Genomic DNA, 19003 nt, shown 5'->3' with positions numbered 1-19003 from the left:
AAAAGCCCTCTTCTCCACCCAATCACCCCCCCCATATAGTCCCAACTCTCCCCAAATAAAAAACATTAAAAATATCTTGTTTCAGTTGTGGTTAAGTTTAGGAGCTGCATACATTGAATACTTGTGTTTAATTCTGTTTGTTGCTGATACCTTTCTCTTCCCATCCTTCCTTGCTGTGTGAAGACATTATCAGCTTGTTTGGGAGTCCTGCCTGCACTGTATACAGCACAAACAATGGCTACTTCCTGATTTATCCACAGTAAGGACTTCATCTTAAATCTTTTATTTTCCATACAAAGCTCTCTGAGATCTGGGCTTGGCTTTCTCTAGATGGTGATGAGGGGAGTAAGATGCAGATTGGGGCTAAAGATACAATAAACTCGGGGGGTTCTGATTCAGAGTCCTATAATTTATAGTCCTATCATTCATTCTGTGTATTTACCTCTGATGCATCCCCCTCTTTTAACCCCTGACAGTGTGCCCACTAAGAATTGGATCTTGTGTTTTTAACCCCTGACAGTGTGCCCACTAAGAATTGGATCTTGTGTTTTTAACCCCTGACAGTGTGCCCACTAAGAATTGGATCTTGTGTTTTTAACTCCTGGCAGTGTGCCCACTAAGAATTGTATCTTGTGTTTTTAACCCCTGACAGTGTGCCCACTAAGAGATGTAGAATTTGTATTATTATTATTTTTTCTCAATGGTAAAGTTCCTCAAAAATAAAAGCACATGTTGTGAGTCCTGGAAGTGATTAGTTTATAGTAATTAAGCAAATTTATTGCAATCTTCCTACAATATGTCTCCTTTCTTTGAAGTCACATTTTTGTCTTGCCCTTTGAGCTGATCTTTAGCTTTTTTTTTTTTTTTTATACAAAGTACAGGTTTCTCTCAAAATGCAGCAGAGTAGTTATACTATTTGATGCATGGGAGGCCAACATGGAGGAAGACAGGTTATAATAACAGATCTAAAGTTCTGAAAGTCCTGCTCTTGATTTTGACTTGATAATGTACTGCATGGGTCAGAGGTCATTGTAGCATAAAAGACTGATGGACTTAAAATCTCACAGGTTTTTAGTGCAATTTCCCCAACTTTAGTAATGTGGCGTGCGGTTATTTCATGTTAGATTGTATTTACATACAAATCTAACATGAAAATTGGCATGGCTGTTTAGTGTGTGTGTGTGTGGGTGTGTGTATATATACGGTATGTGTGTGTATATGTGTGTGTGTGTGTGTGTGTGTGTGTGTATATGTGTATAAATATATATATATATATATATATATATATATATATATATATATATATATATATATATATATAAAAAAAATGTACCCTTGTGGTTTTTTTTTGTTTTTTTTCCTTTTGGATTTTTTAAGGATTATATAGTAAAATTTGTATTTTAGCTCATGATCCAGATCTCATTGGAGTCAATCTGGATTGTTCGGTTCATTTTGTGACTCGAAGAGTTTGGGATTGTATTGCTTGAAAGTTATTCATGAAGAAAATGTGTATTTTTCAACATAACCACTACAACCCTGTGTAGTAATCATATTGTAGGGGTATCAGGGCACCATCTGCCAGTTGTATGTTAGATGGTTTAGGAGGTGCTTGAGGAAAAACTGATGCCCTGGTCGGTGAGACCACCTCCTTCTCAGCCGCGTGTTAATGCAGACTTCCTGGTTGTCAATATTGATTTGTACAACCTGGATGACAGTGATAGGCGGAGAGCATGGGGAATGACCCAACAGTGTCAACTCTTTACTGTTGTGCAGGTTTGAACGGAATCCTCAGACTATCCCCAGTATTGATAACCTTTCCTTTCTACTGGGGAAGGCATGGTGCTACAATACCCAATTATTGTGGGCTGTTGCTTTAGGCCCGATAATTATGATGTCTTTCTCAACCAATAGAACACAAGTTTGGCTCTGACAAAGGTCTTAATAATTGCTGCACTACCTCCAGTTTGGGTGTACACACAATTCTCAGCCCATATCCAGGTCAGGATTTCTGAAAACTTTGCATTGCAGCAAGTGCATTGAAGATTTCATAGCAATCTACACATTAGAGAATGAGAATATTTCTTGAAGGACTACTTTTTCTTCCATAGATTAACCATCACTATTATTCATTGCACAGAGATTTGTATTAAAGTAACATTACAGCTTTAGGAATACAAATTTGTATTTCTCACACCATCGTGTCCCTTTCTCTACTTTTTTTGAGCCCCTCCCCCCTTTATTACAAATGTTAAAGTAAAGATATATGTTTTTCCGGTGTCGAGGCTCTATTGGTGCTGCTAAACTCTCCAAAGACTTCATGAATGTGGCATGGCCTCCTCCGGCTTTGGACAATTTAATGCTCCTTATAGATGAGCTTTGGGAACCTTATAAGCATGCACAGCGAGCGCATGACATGCATTTAAACTTCCCCGTAGAAAAGCATTGATTCAGTGCTTTCCTATGGGGCTTCCGAGTTTTACTTGGTTAGGGTTGCTGAAGCTCCTTTGATGGCTGTCATACTGACACATACAGACACAGACCACTTTTGTTGAGATTAAGTGGTCTGGGTGACTATAGTGTTCCTTTAGCCAAGCTGGGGACTAGGGCTGAGTTGGAGAAATATAGAGAATTTTAGCTTCAAGGGAAACTCCAGTGCTAGGAAAACGATGCGTTTTCCTGGCACTGGAGGGTCCCTCTCCCTCCCACCCCCCAATCCCCAGTTGCTGAAGGGGTGAAAACCCCTTCAGTGACTTACCAGAGGCAGCGACAGGTCCCACGTCGCTGCTTCCTCCTCCCCCGCCGCTCCTCCTTCTGCTTACGTCGGCCGGTGGGCGAGACTGATCTCGCCCGCTGGCCGAGGAGACCTAATGCGCACCCCAAAGGAAAGCATTGAAAAAGAATTTTAATGCTTCCCTATGGGGAATAGAGCGACGCTGGAGGTCCTCACACAGCGTGAGGACGTCCAGCGACGCTCTAGCACAGTAAACCTGTGCTATGAAGCAGGAAGTTCCCTCTAGTGGCTGTCTAGTAGACAGCCACTAGGGGAGGACTTAACCCTGCAAGGTAATTATTGCAGTTTAAAAAAAACTGCAATAATTACACTTGCAGGGTTAAGGGTAGTGGGAGTTGGCACCCAGACCACTCCAATGGGCAGAAGTGGTCTGGGTGCCTGGAGTGTCCCTTTAAGTGTTCCCATTTTGATTTTATTTTTTAATTTGATGTTTAGTGAATAACACTTTGTAAAATTCTTATAGTCACATTATAATATGCTTTTTAATAACATTTTAGAACACTTGGCATCTTCTAGTGCAATATGTGAGCATTTATATATCGAGCTGCTGTCTTAACTGGCCAATATTTTATTTGCCTTGTTCTACATGATTAGCCTTTAGAATAGCCCCATAGCATAGTCTTCAAGGTAATACTATTATTTTCAACATTTTTCTTTCTCCCAAAGTTCTTGCCATGTGTCCCATCCTCACTGTATTACACAAAATATTTCCTCCTTATGTGGCATTCCTATTTAATGTATCTTCTATTTATTTTCTTATCTTTTCCTCTGTCTTAGCACCCTAATCCTTTTAATGTATTATTTGACACCAGGGTATGTATTCTATGTTGGCATAAGTAAAATATTGTGCATTTTTATACATTATTAAATGTTATTTATATGTCCTTTTTTTTTTTTTTACAAAATAAATATTTTCCTAGTGATCATATTTACAGCCGGAGTTGGGACATAATGTTACACAGAATCTGTGCCTCTTTTTATTTTCTAAAAAAAGAACTCCTGTTTCTCTAGTAGCGATTTTAGTTCTCAGGGTTGCAGAATTGACTCTGACTCGATCAACCAGTCATTCCATAACAGCTCAGTTTGGTGAGATAGTCCCGATTCTATGTCCCTGTCCCTCTGTCCTGAGTTTTAGTGCTTTTATTTGGTGTCAAATGTCTAGGGACACCAACGGGATGCTCCAATAAAGGGCACCTGGAGACGTTCTCATAAACTTGCTCACTGCTGGTTGGGCAATCCGCAAACTGGCGCTGTGTCTCATAGGCACGGCCTTGCCCACCATCTTCCCTATCCCAGCAAGGAACTTATCATATGTCTGGTGTGACTTTCATCCTTCCTAGAATGATAAAATTAGTTCCAATCCATACCTCATACATACTTAAAAACAGAGGAAGCTAAATGTACCCTCCCTAACTAAATCATTTGACATCAGTTGATGTTATCCCTCTTTTTAAATATTTAGCAAAAATGCTGTTTCCCTCTTGACCGGTAAAAAGAAAATTGCAAACTAGAAACATATTAAGCAACATGATATTTTATCCCCAATAGCATTTGTTCTCTTGAAAAGAGAATGATTTATTTATAGTCTCTAATAACCCAGAGGTTTCCTTTTCCATAAACAAGAAATTCCTATTTCTTAAGCATTTTCTTTTCCGGGTTTTGGGCTAAAGATCGAGGTGTAACTGCTGAACTAGCAGAAAAGAGGAGTCGAGCAGAAATTTTGGTTTTAATTCTATAACCTTGCCCCATAATGTTTTCATCTAATTAGTGGTTTCAGTGAAATTTAATGGTTCATAGCTGGCGTTTTTATTATATTTAATGTTTTCCATGTTGCTTACACATCTAATTACTCCATATTTAATCTGCCCATTTTGCTATCCAGCATTTAATTTAATAAAACCACCTCCCCCCCCCCCCCCCCCCCCCCCTGTGTTGAGCCCTTAATACTTTGTGCCCACACTACATCTCCGGAGGTCACGTTCATGCCACCGCAGTACTGCACTCTATTTATTGTACTCTATCCTGCTCACTGTATTGGGTCAAAAGGTACACTAACACAATTTACAGCATGATTTGAAAATCCAAAATATCTGGCATTCATCATGGTGACAGATAACTGGCGGAAGGCTGGTTATATTGGCTAAACTGTGAGCCTGCAGAGGGATAAAAAAAAAGAAGAAAATAAAATGAAATATTGAATAACAATAATATTCATTGCTTTTTTTCTTCATTATTATAGTTTCCTTTTGTTTTGTTTTTATCTTGTAATAATGTCTGGGTGAAAAAAAAAATGTGCGGTATGACTTGACTATCCTTTTTGAGACGTGGACTCAATAATTGTCCTGTCACTCTGTTCACGACTAAAAGAAGCATCACACGGAGCTTTCAATACTTGTATACAGAGTATATTTGTTTGCATGACAGTGAATTCATCGTTGGATGGGTTATCTTGTATCCGTTTAATTCAGCCTGTCCATTTTGGCTTCACTTCTCCTGTATACAAACTGGGAGCTAGCTAATGCTTTTTGAGGATGAATGATGCCATGATTGCATTCCTTTTTTCATTTGATCGAGGTGATAGGATGACCAGCGAAAACAGTTTTGGCGCCTATGGTTTTGGTATTTGGAAATTCATTGTTGTCGTAATTGTAGTATCATGATTAACTCTACTGACAAAATAATACTAGTTTCTTGGGTTCGGACTTCCGTAGGCCTTTCTGTCTCCAGGCTATATTTGCTAAATTCCTACCTCTCAGCACTGTGTATGAACAAATTGAATAACTGTAACAATATATAGCATTTGTCACAATGTGTTTTTTTTTTTCAACCCAATAGGTAACTAAAACTGCAGGTGTTTTGTTTTTTGGTTTGTGATTTGGTTTGTTGCATGTGCCTGGATGCTTCCCGGCGTACACTATAAATATTTTTAACCCCAAGTGACGAAATGACAATTCGTACATGTGCTCACGCAGCACTTTCCAAATTCCTTTGCACCTGCCTGGTGCACCTGGAGCATCGTGGACCTATAATGCCGTTTACAATTGGAAGTGCCACTGAGCAAAGTGTTTTTGTACTTCCCTGGGTTGCACTCCTCACGCCTTAAATGCATTCATAACATTTACTAGGACGAAGGATTGAGTGACAGTCACTTTCAGAGAATCGAGAAAGGTCAGACACAGATTTTTAGCATTCCAGAAGATTAGAATATATGGAAGAACGGTCATCTCCTGGCACGCTAGAATGGACGCAGCACATACAGGAATATTTAGGCATCCTCTCTACTGCATTATCTTTCCTTCCAACACACTTGGAGTGAGGGTAAGGGATGGGGTGGCCAGGTTATTAAGCCAACACAGTAGTCCTCTGTGCAAACAAAACGGTGTCCCTCCAAGGCTATAACGGTCCAAAGTACAAATTTAGAAGAAAATCAGAGTTAAATAATTGTACGACTATTATTATTATTATTATTATTATTATTATTATTATTATATAGCAATACATTCCATCGTACCTGACTTTTATGTGTTTTGTCTCTGAATGTGATTGTGAATAATGTTTCATGAATACTCGAATTGTAATTTTAAGTCTAATCCACATGAATCTGGCATTTGGAGGCGTATTCAAATTTTTTTAGTAAACAACCTACATGCGTTTGTGTAATGGTGCCTTTGCCTTTTCTTTATCATGCAATTTTTTTTTTATCTTCATTATTCTCATTAAGACCAGTGATGTGTCAGGATCCCTTTACCATAACACTAGAGTTAGTGAATTAGCTATATTTAGTTTACATTCTTGAATATATATTGGCTTGTGAATGTGTGTGTAATAATTTTCCTTTGGTTTTCTTTGTGTGTTACAATGGGTCACAGTGCTCATGCCTGTTGCTTTTTCCAGTGAGTAAGATATTATATATCTTGCCTAGTCATCAAGCTTAGGTTATTTTTCATTTACTTAAAAAAACAGCGGTTAAGTGCTCTAGCACCATATCTATGGGGAACACATCTTCTAAATTAAAGAGTCTTGGCAGGAAAGCAAATTGTGATTTGTGTAATTGATTCCTGGAAAATATGGGTTTACTGTGCCTTCTAGAAGTGCTGGCCATCATTCCAAGTGCTGATTTTTTAAATAATTTTTGCGGGTCAGAAAAGCACAGTGTATATCCGCAATCATAAGCATATGGATAGGACATACTAGATTTGATAGAGACAGACACTATTTTGTTAGGCAGAATAACACAAGATCATCCCAGCAACATGACAACTCTGCTTCAAAGACATAAAATGAGAGTGGCAGGCGCAGCCCTCTAATTTAAGGTGCTAATGATTTTACCATTTAGAGTTGAAAGGTTTGGAGGCACGTATATCATGTATGAGAGGGAAAGAATCGGTATAATGCAGCCTACAGCGTCAGAACAATTTAAAACAAAAGGAAAGCACTTATTAAAGGAGCACTATAGGGTCAGGAACACAAACATGTATTCCTGACCCTATAAGGGTAAAACCACCATATAGACCCCCTGGTCCCCTCATGCCGCCCTAAAAGTAGCAAACTCCTACTTGTATTCAAGTTTGGAGCTGCTAGCTCTGCCTCTGTTTCCTTTAGACCTGCCTGCTGACATCAGCAGAAGTGGTAGCCCGATCCAGTCACAATGCTTCCCCATAGGATTGTCTGAGACTGACAAGGAGCCAGATCAGGGGCAGAGCCAGCATGATTCAAACACAGCCCTGGCCAATCACCATCTCCTCATAGAGATGGATTGAATCAATGATTCTCTACGAGGAAAGTTCAGTGTCTGCATGCAGAGGGAGGAGATACTGAATGTTTGGAAGCATTTTAGGCAGCCATGACCCCGGAAGGATCTCTAACCGCCATCTGAGGAGTGGCCAGGGAAATTATCACTAGGCTGTAATGTAAACACTGCATTTTCTCTGAAAATACAGTGTTTACAGCAAAAAGCCTGAAGGTAATGATTCTACTCACCAGAACAAATTCAATAAGCTGTAGTTGTTCTGGTGAATATAGTGTCCCTTTAAATCACAATATCAAAATATGAAAAGCATCCACTCTTCCCAGGTTGGGGATTCAATTGACCGTGACAAGGCCACATGTGGTTCAAACGGTGTAATTGAGTTGACAGTCCATGAGGGACATAGCTTGTACAGACTCTGCTGGGAGACCCAATAACCAGAGGAAAGCAGGCAATTGATGAGATAAAGGGTATGTCTTGACACTTTTTTCCACTAGGAGTCAGTGAGGGCCCAACTTACAGGGAATGTTGTGCTCTCTTCACAAGATAGTGTACCTGGGGAGGCCTCTATAAAAAGTCAACATAGAATCCTTCAAAGACCACGTAGGGAGATCCTCTAGAAAACCCCCATAAGGGTTCTCCATCAGAGTCCCACAGAAATGTAATCAACTTATCTCTTGGTACCTCTTGGGGTGATTCTGTAACCCTGCGGAGACAAAAGCAGTGGCCATTCTCCATCTGTTTGGCTAGTTCTGTGGACAGCATAGTAGAGAGGAACTGCCAAACATAGTGAGGGATGGCCTTGAGGACTTCCCTAAGCCACAAATTCAAGACATTGACCATCTCCTCTATATTTGCCACTCTGGTAGCAAAGTCTTTATAGATTTTCTGTAGAGGACTAAATACTGTATCAGCTGTCTGTGCCAACCTAGCGCTTCCAATATCTTGCTCGATAGCAACAATATGGCTAGTGAGTGTGTGGACTTCCTCCTTGACTACCACCATTTCCTCCTGAAACATAGCTCTAATGTCTGGCAACAAGGCTTTTAAATCTGTTTTAGTGGATGGGGCAGTATCTTCCAGCGCTGAGGGGCCCTGTGTGGCAGCGGTACCTGAGAAAAGGCTGGCGCTGCAGCAGTTTAGCATCCAATGAAGCTGTTGAGTTGGCCTCCATAGCCGCCATCTTGTCAGGCACGGGCCTTTGAGACTGCTGCAGGAAATCCCTGATATCACAAGACCCAGAATCGGGATCTATTTGGTGCTGCTTTGGTTTACTCTCAGTTGTTGGCTGCAAACAGGAGATCTTGAATGAGAGCAGTGAGTGGAATTCATTAGAATGCCATTGAGATAACTAAATATCATGGAGCTCTGGCAATGTGCATCTATATCATAAGGATGCCGCCTCCGCACCCAAAGGCTGATAATTTGTATGTATAAAAAAAAACACCATTTTATTTTGTCAATGTGTAAAGAGTTAAATGTATGGCATGTCTTCTAGAATATCTGTAATAAAATGTCAGGAATTTGGCACTGAGAAAAAAGGAAAACACATTTATTGGTATAATACCATAACATTCCAGATCAAAACAAAATGAAGGACACGGGAATGTGAAGTATTAGCAAACTTTATATGTAGAGCCTTTTCTATTTTGACATAGTGTCTATATATTTTAACACCTTCAGAACCTGTAATATGTCAGGGCTGCATTCTAAACCTTTTTATGTTTGTTTTTGTCTAATGCCGACCACTTGGTGTTAATATGTGGCGTTCCTAAAGTTTGTGTAAAGTGGATTATTTCATAACCTTTCACATTTCTTACGGCAAATATGGGATACAGTTAACTTGTGAATTCATGAAATGCTCCACACTGGTCTTGGAGTTCCACTGGAATCCCAAAGCAATGAAAAGAGGTACATAAGATCAAGTTAGTGCTACTTTGTCTAATGTAGGGCTCTATAATTTTATTCAGAAGGTGACATTAGGCGATCAGCTGAGATCTTGCAATGGCTTAGAGGAACAGGCATTATCTTTCACACAATGTGCAGTATGTGCAGTGTGAGATTATGTATGGAAGCTGTCTTCCATAAATCCCCATTTTTTAAACTTTTATTTATTTTTTTACCCCAGTTTGTTTACACGCAAGAGTATAATCATGATGGAATCAAGTGATGCCACCAGGAGCAAGTGGTTCAGTTTAGTATATCTACATTTTACCCTAAATCCCCCTCCCACCCTGGACATGTAAGGAGGCCCATCCCTATAATTTTGAATTTTAAAATTAAATATATGTAATTTTATTTACTATTTTAGATTTGTATTTATTTTTTTGTAATGCATATACGTATGTTAGTAAATACCTTGAGTTTTTATTATATATTTTTTTTCATGCATGTTTTAATTTGATATCTGTAGAACTCATTATAAAATGTAAATGAGTCACCTCCTGTCTGTTCTGTCCCTTTAGTTTTAATGTATTTATTATCTCAGAGATGTACAGGGAGGAATAAAATATTACAGGGGTTATAGAGTATCCATTATTTTACAATATGTCTTCTCTGGTTCTGAAATCCTATTGTAGAAGGACTTTTGTCAAATCTAGTAATTGAGAAAGACAAATTAAATTGTTCAACTGTGGCTTTTGTTAGGAACTCCTGTGTTTAGTAATTTAGTTCCTGCATTGCCCTGGTTAGTTTTCGCTGACAGATTTATAAACAAAACTCTTAAAGAGTCATTTATTAAACAAAGAATTATGGTGATTATAGTAGATGAGACATTCTCCAACTTGTCTAATAATATTCTCAATTTACTATTTTGTCCTACATTTCACCAGTTTGGTTGATTTCACAAAAGTTCCTGGTTTAGCAATAAACCATTCTCAGTTTTTAATAAGTCTATGTATCAGTTTGAATAACACAATTGAGAAGTGAAGTCCCATCGTAACAGGTACACTTTATATATCGATCTCTTGCGTATTGATAGGAGCCTTCAATAGTGTTCGAAATGCGGTGGAGAAAAAATGGTAATTGAATTGTGAGTAATTGACTGGGACATTAGCAAGTTTTTGGTTAAAGCCGTAATTTCCAAACCAGTCCTCAAGGCACGCCTACCAGTCCAGGATTTCGGGATTACCCAGTTGTGGCGAGGTGTTTTAGAGGAAGCCGCCCCCCCTTCCCTCCCTCCCCCCCCCCCCCCCCCCCAAAAAAAAAACACCTTACACACAAGGGTAATACCTCAATTCTGGACTGGTAGGCGTGCCTTGAGGACTGGTTTGGGAACCACTGGGCTGAAGTATTCAGAATGACAAATCGCTGAGCTGGTTTAGTTAATGCCAGCCAAGGATGATTCCTTGGGGGTTTATTTACTAAATTGTGAATTGAAAACTGAGACTATAGTGTCTGAGATTTTATTTTTATTTTTCAAACCAGCCATTTGCAGTCTATATTTTGCAGTTCACTGTGATGTGAGTAAAGCAGCTTGATCATTGATATGCGATCTGTTGATGTTTAGGGCCTGGCATTAAGTTAATGTTAATGGTTTGTTTTGTATAGGCCTCCAGCCAGGCTGTGATCCAGACTTAATTTGCAATAAATCTAGTGGAAGCTGCATTAATGCCTGCAAAGTATAATTGCAAAGTGCTTTGTAAATGGGACACTGTATATAAAATCTAGAAATTCTTACTAATAATCGCTACTAGTAGTGTAAAGATTAAGCTAAATCACTTGCAAGCGTGGCCGATCCGTTATGTGCACGACTTTTATAGTTTTCTGATTAAGAAAATCTTTGTCTTGCTTTAAGCATGTGGATTCCTCTTTTTTTTTTTTTCTGGTTTGTATTTCAATTTTTTTTTTTTTTTTTACACTGTGGTTCATGATGTCTCACTAATCCAACTCCATTAATTTCCTTTAAGTTCTCTACCTCTGCCCTTTATGCTAACTCTTCTTTACCAAGATCTTGCGCAATTCGCTCTCACTGCAGGAACTGCAAGAAAAAACTATCTTTGCTCAGAGCATTGTAAAAATATTTACTGGTTTTTCACCTTTCTAGGTAAACTAGAAGATATGATTGGCATATCTCAGTATTTTAGCATCTCTTTAACAATAAATGTAGCCTTTCAACTAAAAGAGACTCTAATACAGACCATTTTTTTTTTATTGTGCAATGCTGTAAATTCTACCTTTTTCATATTGTGCTCACCAAACAGCAAAGTAAAAGGAATGCAATAGCATGTTAGTTTAATTGGTTATGTACTCATCTGTTAACGAATTAAAGCGATATTGTCACTTTTTGGGGTCGTTACCCTATTTTGCAAAGAGTCACCAGGGTGAAAGGTTAATTTGCTCCTTAGTGCTGGTATGTTCATCCTCAGATCCAGGAGGCTTCAGGTGTATACTTTCTTCCATGCACAAATGGGGAAAAAAATCGGGAATAAGAACTCACAATACCTCAGAATCCTCTGTAGATTTCTGTGAATATACAATGCGTTGCCATAGTCATTTGTTCATTTTTTTTGTTTTTTGCCAGCCACCAACTTGTGGGAAAGAGCAAGATGTGGCAGTGGAAGCTGATAGACGCTCTGTTCTTTGCCAACTGTTGCTGAATGAGGCAAAGTAACCCATGCTTTGTATCATAAATGGCACACACAGTACTCACAGTAATGTGAGACAATGTCTGAGACGTAGTATATAAATGTATCGGCCGCTACTAATTCCATAATAGCAGGTTAAATCGGTAGCTTTTCATTCAACACCTCAGGGGCGGTTGGATACTACTGGAACTTATCCTCTGTTAAACAGGGTCACAAATCATAGGATGACACCTCTCACTAAATATAATGTTAAGCAAATTGATTCTTTATCACTTGGTTTGAAAGCATCTCTGGTAAAAGATATCTTGAAGAGATTTATCAAAGCAAGTAAGTCACTACTGTGGGACAAAGTGCTAAATAAGGAACAATTTCCACGGAAACCAACAGACTATCCCTCCACAGTTAGCACTTTGCACCCAAAATAATTTGCCTTAAAGCTAAAAGGTACTGATATTATATTCTTGCCATAATAGTTCATTAACCTGTTTTAGCCTCTCTCGAACGCCTTTCTCGAACGCCTTTCTCAAAGGTGTGTAAGACTTTGTCTCATGTGTATCTTTTGATTGAGTTGAATGAGAAATTTTTATTAAGATTCTGATGAAGAGTAAAGGAAGGTTAAACAAAGAAAATCGAAAATCCCTTCTGAATACTAAAAGCTCTTATTTTCCCACCAGTTATACTTGTGGGTTAATATTTGTAACAGGGCAATTGTTTTTATTTTGCATTTTTGTGCTTGGTTTTTTACTAAACTGTGATGTGTGACAAACTGAGCAGCAACCTTCAGGCGAAGTAACCGCTGTATTGGAGTATTTTACTGACTTTACTATGCTGTTTAGTTTTCAAGTCAATGCTTAGTAATTAAACCCCGGTGTGTAACAATGAATGATTCACCGAGTAAACCGTTTCATGCTGGAACTTGGTAAAACCCATATATATGCTTTGATAACAGGAAGCGTACTTTGTGTTGCTTTCCTTTACAAGGACAATTGCTGCAGAGATATTTCACAACTTAACTGAAAAACCAACGCACATATTTATGTTGTCTTAGTTCTTTTTTTCCTCCCACAAGGCATATATCCTCACTTTTATTTTTTCCCTCTAAAGGCATTTTTTTTGTTTTTTTAATGTAGTTAAATAAGACAAATGACAATGCTATGCTTTGGGCCAGAACAATAGTGCCAACAAAAATATCCAAAACACAACACAGTTTACTGGGAAATGATGTTCAGCTATCAGTGTTTAAAATATCACATTTTATTATTTTCTGTTTCCTTTGCATCACTTTGCAGTTGATAAAGAGAGATGTAAAATTTTGGTAAATTGTCTTTTTACCATTTACCAGAACTCTGACGGTTTCTGACTATAAATCAATAAGCATATCGCACGCTAAGGGCTCTTTTACCAAATTGTTCCCGTTTTGTACAGCTGTTGCGTGTTATAGTTCTAATACAGGTTATTGCTATAATAAAGCCTTAGGACAACTGAACCCTTTCTTACATCACATGTACACCACATTGATTCTACATTTATAGCGTTTTTAGTACAACTCTAAGAAGTATTTGCTGCTGAACCTCTCCGTATAAAACTGCTTTAAGTAATATTAAATACAGCTGTAATTTTGGAGCGCAAGGCATGCATTGAGGGTTGTGGGGTGACGGTGGTAGAGTGGCTGGCTTATGGAATAAACTACTTATAATTTCTTAAAATAAACAATGAAAATATCAGCGTAATAAACTGTATACTGATTTGCACAATGCAACATGTGTCTGCTGTGATTGACACATTGCAGCATGAGATTGATTTTGTTATGACACAAAATGTGTCACCTTTGTTGTATGTAATGTTTTGTTTTCACCTTTCAAGTCAAACCTAACTCTCCAGAATTCCACTCCAAAGCATACAATCCAACATTTGTATTTATTTCTTTATTTTTGGTGGGTGGGCATAAGAGGGTTTGGCAAGAGCGGGGTAATGGGGGTACTGACCCAAAGGCTTCTTGTGGACAGAACTGAATCACTCCCATAATGCCCTGTGAGAAATGCTTGCATTGCCCTTTCTTAATACTGGGGTAACCTCCTTTAAGGGATACCAGATTATCAGCCTGAGTTAGGGAGATTGAGTCCTAAAACCAGGACTATCCCTCCAGATTTATGACAGTGAGGAGTTATGCCTCAATGTTTAACAAACATCAGACACTACATGTATTTTGTTGAAGTGATAGTAGATAGGGATCTTTTGAGGAACTATAACTTCAGTCTCAGACATATGTGCAAATGGTTGGCAAATATATCGCAATCATACATTGTTTGGGCAAATTAGCACGTGGATGCCATACAGCATTTCAAATCGGTAATTTAATTTTAGGGTGTGTTGGTGCAGGAGAGTGTGTGTCATTGAGGCATGGCTGTTCCGGGCTGCTTTGGAGTGTCTTGTTTCTTTCTAAACATTTTTTTTTTGTACTTTAGCATGTTACTGTGAGTTTTTGTTAATATACATTTCTGGTGTACTTGCTAACACTCTCAAATTTGGGTGCCCTGTCCAACAGGCCTGATAGATTTTTTTCTGATGTCCTGCTCTAGGAATACTAAAGAAAAGACCAGTAAATCACACACACACACACACACACACACACATATATATATATATTTATTTATTTATTTTTTAAATTGATTTTCTTACGTATCATTTGATATGTTTATTCCTCATACTCTGGTCCTCTATCAGAGGTCTGGGAGTTTGAGAGTTCTGCGCAGTATCTTAGCTGCTCCTAGAACTGCACTCTTCTGGACAGCGATCTCAGATGTCCCACCTGGAATCTGTTGAAGCCACTCCCCCAGCTTTGGAGCCACAGCCCCGAGTGCTCCTATCACAACTGGAACTACTACTGCCTTCGCTTTCCACATCCTTTCTAGTTCTTCTTTCTGTCCTTGGTATTTCTGCACCTTCTCATGTTCCTTCTTCCTGATGTTATAGTAACTGGGTATTGCCACATCCACCACGACTGCAGTCTTTCGTTCCTTGTCTACAACCACGATGTTGGGTTGGTTGGCCAGAAATTGCTTGTCTGTCTGGATCTTAAAGTCCCACATGATCTTAGATCTTAGGCATTCTCAATTACCCTTTGTGGTATCTCCCATGTGGACTTAGGCAGGTCCAATCTATATTCTGTACAGATGTTTCGTTACACAATTTCAGCAACTTGGCGGTGTGTCTCCGTGTATGGTGTTCCTGCTAACATCTTGCATCCGGCTACTAGGTGCTGGACTGTATCAGAGGCATCTTTGTACAGTCTGCACCTTGGGTCTTGCCTGGTGTGGTAAACTCCAGCTTCTACTGATCTGGTACTGAGTGCCTGTTCCTGTGCTTCTAGGATTAGTGCCTCATTGCTGTCTTTCAGTCCTGTCTTTTCCAACCACTGTAGGATTTTGGCATATGAGCCACATCCACTATCTGCCAGTGGTACACACCATGGAGAGGTTTGTCTTGCCAAGGAACCTCCTCTTTTTCTGCATCCTCTATCTGTTCAAGTATCCGGCATTCCCTTAGCAGTTCATCTTTGGGAGCCATCTTCGTGATGTACTTGTGGATGCTCTGTGTTTCATCCAGGACTGTGGCCTTGACACTCATCAGGCCCCGACCTCCTTCCTTCCAGGAGGTGTACAGTCTCTGGGTGCTGGATTTCGTGTGCGTGTGTGTGTGTGTGTGTATATAGTGGATGCAGTGTGTGTGTGTGTGTGTATGTGTGTGTGTGTATATAGTGGATGCAGTGTGTATGTGTTTATTTGTGTAAGAATGTAATGTGTGTAAAGGGGGGTCATTTTTTTTTTTTTTACGTTTAGTTTTAGTCCCCCCTCCCTGCAGGCCCGCGACAGTTTTGGTGGGCCCAGCACACTCTTTCTTACCTTCCCAGCAGCTCCTCTGTCTAATTCTTGCGGCATGTGTGCCGCGCAGAGCGTTGTCATGGTAGCCACTGGACTCGCAAGAGTTAGACAGGGGAGCTGCTAGGAAGCTAAGTAAGAGTGTGCTGGGCCCCGCAGGACCCTGATGGCTGTCCTGGTCTGCATTATTGGCAATATCTGTATCTTTATTGGCCGATACCGATATTGCTGAAAATACAGAATATCGTCCGATAATCGGTCTATCCCTAGCGCATAACCTTGGTATATGCCACATTTGATGTTCACTTGAATTTATTGTCCTGGATTTGGCTTCTAGAGTTGTTTTCCACTTGCCCATTGAGTTCTTGATGAAGACTCTTATTGTCTTGCTGACCTTGTAGAGAGCCAAGCAATCCAGTATCTATATGTGTGGCATTGTGTCATAGGCTTTCTTGTAGTCAATCCAAGCCATGCACAGATTGGTCTGTCTGGTCTTCGAATCCTTTGTGACTGCTTGGTCTACCAGTAGTTTGTGTTTTGATCCTCTGATGTTGTTTCTGAGTATTGCTCATATATTGACTCATATGCTCTTGGATCGTGGAGGCTATGATGCCTGACAGGAGTTTCCATGTTGTGAGGAGGCAGGTTATTGGTCGGTAGTTGGATGGTGTTGTTCCCTTGTGAGGGTCCTTCATGACCAGTATTGTTCTGCCTTGTGTTAGCCAGTCGGGGTGGGAGCTTGTTGCTAGTAGCTGGTTCATTTGTGTATATCACAGTTGGTAAGTTGGTGTTTCCTTTGCACGCCATTACATAGACCGAAACCTAAGCCCTGATCTGACTGGGTACCAACTGTTTAATTGTCTGCATATGCCACAACTCTCACATTCTCTTTATTAATTTTTTTTTCCTTTCTTTTTTTTTTGTACATTTTGTAAAATATAATTTTTATTGGCGTGTCACTTGATGGTCTGTTCTCAAAGTGATTTATTTTAACGGAAATGGAATTGATCTTTGACAAATCATTGCATGCTGTCTAAAAAAGCAACTTGGAAACATTCTTCAAGACAACAATGTTTTCAGCTTGGCTATTTGCACCTACAAATTTAAATTTACATTCAATTTCTAACAAGTCGCACTTTATTGAATACTGTTGGCAATATTTTCTTACTGATATTTATATTACTGCCATGTTATATTTGCCTCTTCCTCCTAAAATTCATTGGGACTCTACGGATGTCAACACCTAGTTTGCACACTCTGATTATAATAATAAAAAATTAAAAAATTCTCTGAAAACTGTGCAACCGCTTTTACGCAAAAGCTGTTGAAGCCCTCAGTATGTACGCTTGCTGTCTCTACCACTATACTTTAGACTAAGCTTCTAATTATTTATTTATTGTTATATTTATGTTTTATTATGTGTCCTTGTATTGCATTGTAATGTTTCTGTTGTGAAATGTCACAACTGTCTAATACATCATTTTCCAATCTTGTATTGTCAGTGTTTACATTTTCCATTTGTGTTTGCTCAGCCCCTCAGTGGGCTCTTACGAATTGCCCTTAACTCAATAATTAAATTGCGATAACACTTGGGGCTTTAAATAACATGCTATTGGAATTGATGTGGATTATAGGAATCTCTTTAAGACGTGTCTGACTGGTGGTCAGTAAGTAGCTTTTTAACACCACTTAACAATCACTGGAGGGTTTAAATGTATTAACCCCTTAATTACAAGCTTAAGTTCATATTCAGAAATGGGCAGTGGATTGTAACACGTGTTCTAGAAACCCTATAGAGTATTTCTAATGTTATAGTTCCCTATTCCATAGTTAGGATAGTGAACCACCCCCGTTTGTACTAAAACAATATATATATAAAAAAATTTGACTTGCCTTTTTTCAGTGCTTAGACTCTTTCGGCATTGCTGAACTGCTTTCCCTGATGTCATTGAGGTGTTGCTTCCTTGTTGCGGGTCCTGATGTGCATGCGCAACAAGTGCTATGTGCATTCAATCCTTCTAATAGAAACGCTTTGGACTCATTCATTTATTCACTAAAGTTTGAACTCTCAGGATATAAAAAAAACAAAAAAAGCCAGATTGGAATAATTCTGCATGCCAGTTAAGTTTTAATTTTTGTCTACGGTAATCTAACATTTCAAGGTCACTTCGGAATCAAATTGACTTTTAAAGTTGTAATAATTCACATAGTGAATATGCTCATAGATTTGTTTAAAGGAACGCTCCAGTGCACTCTTTGCAACATTAACACTACCGCGGGCTGTAGTAGATATGATGCATTGTGTTCCTTTAATTTGCGGTAAAATTGTGAATTAAAACAAACATATTCTAAAGAAAACAGTCATGGGGACTGTGATACCACTTTATAAAAGGTACGGTATGTTAGATTTAGCCTGATAAATAATCTGTCCGGTGTAACTGTCTTCATCATGCTGTAAAAAAGATAAATAATATCTATGAAAAATTAAAAGTATATATTTATACGCAGCAAATGTGTTTGCATTTATATTTTTCTTTTTTTTCTTCAAAACACTGAATGTATCTTTGTGTGTGTCTACGGTCTCATTTGTCACTCGACATTCTTAATAAAGGAAGATTATAGTGGTAAAGTAGTATCTTTGTAGATTAATTCAATTGAAATGAAACGTTGAAATGCACTAGATAGAACACATACTTCCATTTGATAAACCACACAAATAACCTACTGGAGACGATTGCCTACATGTGTTTGCATTGTTTACAAAGAATGATAAGTTACTGTAGGCCAGGATAAAAATGCATTTGCGGAAACTACCTAATGGCTAACTTGAGTAGGCACTCTTGTATGGAAAGAACGACATTCCATGCCTCATAGTTATTATAATGGAGTAATAAATGAATTATAAGCCTGCTGTTGTACTTTACGAAATTGACAAGGCACTCGCAGTGAGGATTTCCTGAGTCCAACAGGCCCAAGGTACACCTCTCACAGACACCGTAAT

At 38.8% G+C, this 19003-nt stretch overlaps 1 protein-coding gene across 13 annotated transcripts in view; it reads left to right on the top strand.

Moving 5' to 3' along the window:
• BAZ2B (bromodomain adjacent to zinc finger domain 2B) overlaps positions 1 to 19003 on the top strand; it is a 217099-nt gene that overhangs the window by 102130 nt on the left and 95966 nt on the right. Inside the window, exon 1 of one of the 13 annotated variants that reach the window (XM_063429643.1) lies at positions 162 to 259. The exons of the other annotated variants lie outside the window; for them this stretch is intronic. The gene's annotated coding sequence lies outside the window, so the exon portion shown is untranslated. Of the gene's footprint in view, positions 1 to 161; positions 260 to 19003 lie in introns of those variants that run through there. 13 annotated transcript variants of the gene reach the window in all.

The sequence above is a fragment of the Pelobates fuscus genome, chromosome 8 (assembly GCF_036172605.1).
Source record: "Pelobates fuscus isolate aPelFus1 chromosome 8, aPelFus1.pri, whole genome shotgun sequence".
Taxonomy (NCBI): domain Eukaryota; kingdom Metazoa; phylum Chordata; class Amphibia; order Anura; family Pelobatidae; genus Pelobates; species Pelobates fuscus.
This window is presented reverse-complemented; position numbering and strand designations above follow the sequence as displayed.